This window comes from Aythya marila (assembly GCF_965140915.1).
Source record: "Aythya marila genome assembly, chromosome: 3".
Taxonomy (NCBI): domain Eukaryota; kingdom Metazoa; phylum Chordata; class Aves; order Anseriformes; family Anatidae; genus Aythya; species Aythya marila.
This window is the reverse complement of record NC_139044.1, coordinates 114,887,640-114,896,583: the sequence shown is the minus strand read 5'-3', so window position 1 is coordinate 114,896,583 and position 8,944 is coordinate 114,887,640. Positions and strand designations below refer to the sequence as shown.

Sequence of the window (8,944 nt, the reverse complement as noted above, 5' to 3'; positions counted from 1 at the left end):
CTAGAACTTTTAAAAGATGTAATCCACTTTACTGAAAATTAGATGAATACTAGATATCACAACAGCCTTCAGCTGCCACTCAAAGTTTGATTAAATCAGCACTAAAATTCCAGATAGCTCCAGAACTGCCACCAAAAGCCAATGGTTGCTTGCTCAGGGTCACTCTGCTGCAGTCAGCCAGTCATGCCATGCACTTAAACACAGAAGCAAGCAGTGCCTCTGCAGGTGCTAAATATTTCCCCCTCTGGGCAGTAGTTGCAGCACCAGAGAGTAAGGTTTCCTGTCTTCTTTGGAATAAATACGAAGAAAATATTTTTTTTCATGCTAAGTCATTTGAAAATCTCAGAGGAAATTTAACAGGCTCTACCTATACACCTTACCAAAAGGAATCCCCTATATACACTGTATGCACACGTGCAACAATGGACTGTGTGGTAAGTGAATAGATGAAAGCAATACTTGTCAAGATTTTGTGGGGGTTTGGTAATGTTGAGTTAGCTAATCCAGTCCATGTTCAGTCAAGGGGATTTGACTTGTATGTTTGCCTTAAACAATAAGTAATTGTATTACAGAATATTTTCACATCCAGTATGTAATTAACTACTTGCAATGGTACCCAAAATGGGATTAACTGTTATGGTCTTTTAAATTCAGAACAAATATGAGTAAAGTAGTGTGAATATTATCTGTCATGGATAATGGGTCAACGTAGTCAATAGAGCATTACACCTGTTTTACCCACATGGAACAAAAAATTGTACCTCAATTTTAGACTATGGAAGAATTTTGAGTCTTGTAACCATGGCTTTCAATGCATATCATCATGATCTTAGTCTCTTGAATACAGATACACTTGTAAGGGTGAGATCAAACTCATCTGATTTTAAAGGTATTAATCTCTGGTTAGTTGTAGATTTGAGTATCTACAAAGTAGTGTGTACTTCTGAGCAAAGTGACCAGGTTACTGTTGTTACCAATGGAGAACAGTGACAGGATTAAATATATGCAAGTAATGTCATTTTAAGTGCTCAGAATTGTATTACCTAGCATCCAGCTGCTGTTCTAGAAAGTTCTGGATCTTCTGTAGGCCTCCTTTCCTTGCCAGTGCCATGGGTGTCTTAGATGCCCCAAGGCATCTCAGATGGTTCTAGATGCCTAAGTATGGACAAGGACCTCTGTCCACAGTGTTCATGTCTTCACCTAAGATAGTCTTGACCATGGCTAAAGCTGATGAAGAGCAATAGGCACATCTTCCCTGGTATAGATGCATCTTAAAATGACTTGACACTTGTCAAGCCACTGTTCTCTGTTGTCTTTTAAAGGAGAATGAAGCTTACCATGTGAGGCATGGGCATCTATATTCTAGTCATCCAAATATAAGCAAGTGAGTCCTATTCTCCTCTTTCTGGAAGAGGCATCCATGACAAAGGATCAGCTCCTTTTATATCTCTGGATAGTCTTATTATTATGGGACTATCCTCACTAATCTCAATGAGCAGATGCAAAAGAAGAGTGCAGCCACTCACTCACCCATCCCATGTTTGGTGATGTGCTGGATCAATGCATCTGTGTCTGTGAATATGATATTGTTTGATTCAAATGTCAAGAAATAAAAAGCAGGGAGAAAGGACATAATGCTTTGTTTATATCACTTAAAAAGAAAAAAAAAAAAAAAAAAAAAAAAGGCTAAGTAGTAAATAATATACCTGGGACTTCACAATGTCCAAAGGTAATTTTACAAAATCAGGGTCAAATAAGCTGATATCACTGGAACAGCTGCAGACATTTTGGCTAGTGAGGTTGGCAGAACAGAATTTCATGACTTAATTGAGTAGCTGGTAAAGCTTGAAGAAGGAAGAGAAGAAGGAAACCAGGCTCTTGTTGTTGAGCAAGAGCTGGAAATGCCAAACCCTTTTTTTGCCTTTTTCTTTCAGCACTTGTTATCTGACACTGCCCTTTACCTTGAAACACACAGAAACACCATTCCAAGACAACCAGTTCTTAACATGTCCAGTGACATCCACTCACAGTTCCCTTACTAAATGAAAGCATCAGTAAGACAGACTGGGTTTATGGCACCATTCCTCCAGGACACGATGATTTAACAGCCCTGCACACCTACCATGGACATAACCCTTAAAATAAGGATGCTAAATCAGTCATCTTTCTCTTCAGTGCAATGTGATTAATGGGAATACGTATGACACCTCTGTTGGGTACCTATAGAGAGACCTGAGCCTGTGTGAAGATGTTGGTATGATAAATGTAGTCCTGCTACAAATTAAGTGTATCAATGCAGACAGAAAAGAAGCGGAGTGGGAAAAAAAAGTTTATCAAAATGAGAGAAATAATTCATAAGAAAAAAATATCATCATCGTGTGGTAAGCAATAAAAGCTGGACTGCTCAGTCACCCAAATGAAGACCTGAAACAGGAACTCACTTAACATGGCCACGTTTCATATCACCTGTCAAACCTGTGAGCCCAGATCCTATCATAAGCCATTTACACTACTGCTGGGTTCATGAAGCTTTTCGTAACTGCTCTGACATTCATTCAGAAGAAATCCCAAATTAAGAAACACATACTCAGTATGATCCACAGAGAGTACCATCAGTCTTCTTACCGGGGTGCTTTCCCCCCCGCATGTTGGAAAAGAGAGGAAGCAGTTCAGCCTAGGTAGTCTGGCTGAACAGCTTTTTGTGTAAGAGACAAAATATTTATCCAATCAAATCGTACATAAGCCTTCTTGAACAAGTGTTAATATCACCTGTTCTGGGAGCAATAGAGTGAAGATGTGTCAGCACAGCCTTCAGGAAGGGACAGCCAGTTGTGTAAGCCTGTAGTTTTCTGAGGGAACTCACCCTAGAATATGCTCCTCCACATCAAAGCCCTGACTGTAACCCAAACCAAACAAATAAAAATCATCTCAGGTATTCCTGCCTTAGTTGTGAACATAGCCCTGAACAAAAGCCTGGGTTTCAGGAAAGACACAACCTTAGAGACTTAAACTACATACCTGATGCTAACTGCAGAGTAATCCGTACTAACTACATATCCTCTTTCCTTAAAGCCAGCTTTTGCAAGTATGAGGATACTGGGTCACAGCATAATCTTGTTTTTCTCAGCACTATTTGCCTTACTGCAGTTTGAAAAAAAAAAAAAAAAAAAAATCAGGAAAGATACTATTTTTGCAAAGTTGCTTCATTTTTTTTCATTACCAATATAATTATCAGAGAACCTGCAGTCTGATTTTCTATACATTCATACAAAAAATAATTTATTTATTTATTTATTTATTAATCAAGGTATCTTAAGGTATCTTGCCTAGCCCTGGGCCTCTGAACTATAAGGATCTGATCCGGTATAGTCTGTGTATTACCACTGAATAAAATGAATATCTTTCAGACAATGTCTTAATCCACTTTTCAGAGACAAACCTGTAATGCATAGCCCTCTTACAGGTCTCCATCTTCATCTGTCTTCTACACAGGAAACCTACATAACCTGTGAGAGTAGATCCTTTAGGTGAGAAGATTAAATTAAGTCAGATGAATTCTACCCTCTGTTACACTAATTTACAATTTCATTTTCAATGAAGCAAATACAAGATGAAAACCAAAAAAAAAAAGAAAAAGAAAAAGAAAAAAAAAAAAAGTAATGAGATCCAATTTCTCAAACATTTTCTTTTCATATCTACCACTTCAATTCTATCATATCACTTCAATTGTATCATATTCTTTTCATATCACCACTTCAATTCTAGAGGAACCAAATTAAGGAAATTTCTTATCATATGTGCAAATGTTATGCAGAAGCACACTCTTAACTTTTGCTCAGGCAACAATTCAAGGATTTGAACTACAGAAAAAAAAAAAAAAAGAAGCCTGACATTTAAGCAAACTGACATCTGTTTCATTAACAGACAACCTGGATAATTTGATTCTTGTGTAAAAGCTTTTCTGTCATAACTCTATGAACTGAAGAAACTGTTTAACCAGCTTTAGCAGAATATAATCCCTTAAGTTCAATGTTTTTTCCCTCACTGCACTTAGCAGTGTAAACAATATTATGCTATAATGCTTCCACCTGGAAGCATTGCAGCAGATCCACAATAGCAACCTGTTATAGTCTGCACATGTGAAATTGTTTCTGACAGGAACAAAAAAAAAAAAAAAAAAAAAAAAGTAAGGGGGAATGATCAGGAGAAAATTTTGGAAAATATAGGAAATTTGTCAGCTAGACTAATTTGATATATGAATATGATATGATATATATACAATATATATATTATATATTCGTCAGCTATAGCTATAGTCAATGTCAACTGACTCAGCAAGGAATATTTAACATTAAGGTTTGAGTAGTCCTCAGAATATCAACTTCACTGTTTGTCAGTTGCACACTGTGACAACTGGTGGAACAGGTTTTTCAGTAAGTAATTTGTCCCATTGGTTCGGAAATGAAAATATTTAAGATTTACATAGAATAGAGGTGGGCACAGCTTAGAAATGTTAACTGTAGGAATTTTCAGCAACATAAACCTGTAGTCTCCATCATGGACTATATGTGCACCACTAAAAGCCACTGCAGGATAGGTTACCTTGTATAACTAAAGCTATTACAGACCGTCAGTAAACAAGGCAGAAAAATGAAGAGTATATTCTCACAATGTAAAAACCATTAAAAATGACTTTCTCTTAGCCTCACCTCATCAACCCACCTTGATTTACAATTCATGCCCATTCCATTATGTGTTTTTGCTGGCACCTCTGAGAAGAGTTTGAATCTGTCTTTTCTATAACCCCTACTGAAACAGTAATTGGATCCTCCTCACTGGCCTTCTACTCTCCAGGCTAACAAATGCAGCTCTGTCAGTAACTCTAGTTGTGTCATGCATTCCAGCCCCAAGTCATCTTCTTGGACTTCTGCTGAATTTGCTGTAATTTGCAAGTATCTTTCTTGTAATGTGTGCACCAAGTCAACAAGCACTCATACTGAGAAAATACAGGATAGACAGAAATTCTGTGCTAAAAAAAATCAAGTTGAAAACTCACACACACCTGCACTCATGCATACAGATACATACGTGTATATATATATATATATATATAGTGGTGCCTATTTATTCTTCATTCCATGCCTAAAAATACTTCTCTGTATGTTCTAAGTAGAAAACAGACATATTATATACACACATTTCATTTTTCCTGTTGCACCATTTGCTGGATGAATCAGCAGGAGTCTTCAATCAGTACTTGGTGTTCTAGTTACATATTAATTTTCTGTATGAGTTTCTTAATGGTTTATACTGATGAGAACACAGTGGTCATGAACCCAGATGCTTAGGGTCACACTCTTTAACCTTTTTTTTATAGGTTGTTCTGAGTCTTGGTCTGTTTATTTTTGGTCAACAATGTTTTACACAGATTAAAGCCAAAATAGCCTGGAAGTCCTCCAGTTTTGCTTGGTAGCTTACTCTGTCTTCAGTATCTTACAAATAAAGTCAACTATTTGTCAATTGCTTCAGTGGGGATTTTATATCTACTGTATATAGTAGCTAACTGTGGTATTTTTACTTGGGTGGGCAGCCGAGTTCCACCACAGCCACTCTCTCACTCCCCCTCCTCAACGGGAAAGGGGGAGAAAATAGGACACAAAAGGCTCAAAGGCTGAGGTAAGGATAGGGAGATCACTCAACAATTATCACGACAGGCAAAACAGACTCAAAACAGAGAGACGCTAAGATTTATTGCCTATTACTAATAAGCTAGAGAAGTGAGAAACAAACAAACAAACAAACAAACAAACAAACAAAAAAAAAAACAAAAAAAAAAAAACACTTTCCCCCCATCCACCCTCTTCCACGTCTTCCCCCCAAGTAGCACAGGTGGACAGAGGAATGGGGGTTGAGGTCAGTCTATAGCACTTTGTCTCCGCCACTCCTTCTACATTCTTTCTCTGCCATCCATGTGGGGTCCCTCCCACAGGATGTCATCTTTCCTGAATTGATCCATGTCGTGGTTCCGCTCGAGTGGGCAGCCGAGCTCCACCACAGCCGCTCTCTCACTCCCCCTCCTCAAAGAGGAATGGGGAGAAAATATGTGAAAAGGGCTCAAGGATTGAGATAAGGACGAGAAAATCACGCAATAATTATTGTAACAGGCAAAACAGACTCGGCATAAGGAGATAGTAAGATTTATTGCCTACAACTAACAAGCGAGAGAAGTGAGAAAAAAAAGGAAAAAAAAAAACAAAAGCACCTTCCCCCCCCATCCACCCTTTTCCACCTCCTCCCCCCGAGCGGCGCAGGGGAACGGGGAATGGGGGTTATGGTCAGTCTACAGCACTTCTTCTCTGCCGCTCCTTCTCGGTCACTCTCGTCCCCTGTGCTGTGGGGTCCCACCCACGGGATGCAGTCCTTGATGAACTGATCCGGCGTGGGCTTCCCACAGGCAGCAGCTCTTCCAGAACTGCTCCAGATATGGGTCCGTACCACGGGGTCCATCCCTCAGGAGAAAACTGCTCCAACCTGGCTCCCCTACGGGCAGCAGCTCCTGCCAGATCACCTGCTCCTGCGTGGTCTCCTCTCCACGGGCTACAGGTCCGGCCCGGAATCTGCTCCAGCAGGGGTCTTCCACAGGCGGCAGCCTCCGTCGGTGCAGGGCCACCTGCTCCACCGTGGTCTCCTCCACGGGCTGCAGCGTGGAACCCTGCTCCACCGTGGTACTCCATGGGCTGCAGGGGGACATCCTGCTTCACCATGGTCCTCACCACAGGCCGCAGGGGACTTCTGCTCCGGCGCCTGGAGCACCTCTCCCCCTCCTTCTACACTGACCTTGGTGCAAGGCTGTTCTCCCACTCCCTTGACTCTCCCGGCTGCTGTGTGGCGCAGCGTTTTTTCCCTGTCTTAAATATGCTCTCACAGAGGCGCAAAACAACATCGCTTATTGGCTCGGATCTGGAAAACAATGGGGCCCTTCCCAAACATGGGGCAGCTTCTAGATCTTTCTCACAGAAACCACCCCTATGGCTCCCTGCTACCAAAACCTTGCCACGTAAACCCACTACATTCCACCCCTCGCCTCTGTTAAAAGCATATTTAAGACTACTCACAACATACTCTTACTTTACAATTATCACAACAACCTTCACGAAATTCACTTAAATCAAAACGAAAAAGAATTCACCACACCAAAATAAACATAACATCATCACAGCACCGACAAGGTGGACATTTTACACACACACCACCCCTCGTCCCTTCACCACACTAACATATCACAGTTACTGCTTTCTTAATTCTTCACAACTTGTACATTCCTAACAATCATCCTGCACATATTTTTGCCCGTTACTTCTACTAACTATCATCTTATCTCAAATTCCAGCAAGGGCTGCCCACAGGCAGCAGCTCTTCAAGAATTTCTCCCATATGGGTCCATACCACAGGGTCCATCCATCAGAAGCAAACTGCTCCAGCACAGGTCCCCCATGGGTGGCAGATCCCCCCGGACCCCTTGCTCCTGCGTGGGCTCCTCTCCATGGGCTGCAGCCTCCTCCAGGCCACATCCACCTGCTCCACCGGGAGCTCGTCCACGGACTGCAGCGTGGAGATCTGCTCCATGTGGGACCCATGGGCTGCAGGGGGACAGCCTGCTCCACCAGGGGCCTCTCCACAGGCTGCAGGAGAACTTCTGTTTTGCTGCCTGAAGTACCTCTTCCCGTTCCTTCTTCACTGACCTTGGTGTCTGCAAGGCTGTTTCTCACTCCTCTCTCTCTCTCCCAGCTGCTGGTGAGCAGCAGATTTTTTTCCCTTTCTTAAATATGTGCTCACAGAGGCACAAACAACATCGCTTATTGGCCTGGCTCTGGCCAGTGGCTGGGCCCTTATCTAACATGGGGCAGTTTCTGGATTCTTCTTGCAGAAGCCACACCTATGCCACCCCCCCACCCCCCCAAAACTTTGTCATGCAATCCCAATACACAAATGAATCCTAATGAAGCTTATAATGTATCATACACATCAATTTGAAAATATTTTTAGTGGCTATCTATACATATTTATAAATATGCACATGCACACATACATATGTTTATTTGTATAGAGGGCTGCACGTGCAACATCAGCTTGGCTCACATTCATCTTTACAGAACTTGGTGCAGCTATCTAAATAAAAGTTACCTCTTGGTGAAATGTTCTGGGAGAATTTAAAAGTTTGAAAATCTCTGAAGTTTTGTTTGCTGAACATAGTTTTAATACTTGTCTTCTATGCCTCATGACTAAGAAACATCTAAAATACATCTAGATTTTGCCGTTTCCTAACAAACAGCGTAACCATACAAGCAAATGAGAAGGTGAGCCAATGATATCTGTTTAGATAGTCATAGTCATTTCCTGCAAAAGTTAAAGATAAAAGGCCATGTTTGAGCAGTCTGCTGTAAATAGGCAATACTGTTGCAAAAGTAGAAAAGGAAAAGAAAAAAAAAAGTATGCAACACCATGTTGTACAGGCCTGCCAGACTCAGCTTTCTGCTATGAACAGGGAGAAGTATGTCCAGTTTAAGCAGGACCTCTACAATAGATGCAGATACACTGTTTAAATTATAATCCATTATGATTACAGCGTCCAGGTTAGGTACATGTAGTCAGTCAGTATAAAGACAATTTCATGCTGATTGTAGTAAAGTAAGAGAGATCTGTTACTTTGTGTGTATTAAAATCAACAGAAGACTTCATTGGTGCAGGATGAATACCAGTAGGAGTGGAAAAGCACGGATTTTAAATGCACTACATTACTTTTGGGTTTTGGAAGTACCTGCTTCTTCTGTTCGGAGAGTTTCTACATTGTCTTTTAATATTGTTCTATTGTTAGAGAACATTCAAAATGGCCTGTTAAAATTTCTATTTTTCAAGAATAAATTACACATGGAAAAGATTCATT

General features: G+C 40.8%; 1 protein-coding gene across 1 annotated transcript in view; it reads left to right on the top strand.

The window, feature by feature from the left end:
* Positions 1-380: 380 nt before the first annotated feature.
* Positions 381-8,944, top strand: part of LOC309876083 (cysteine-rich venom protein-like) — a gene marked incomplete at its 5' end in the record, with an annotated part of 42,260 nt that continues 33,696 nt past the window's right edge. Inside the window, one exon of the mRNA XM_082755990.1 lies at positions 381-434. The remainder of the gene's footprint in view (positions 435-8,944) is intronic.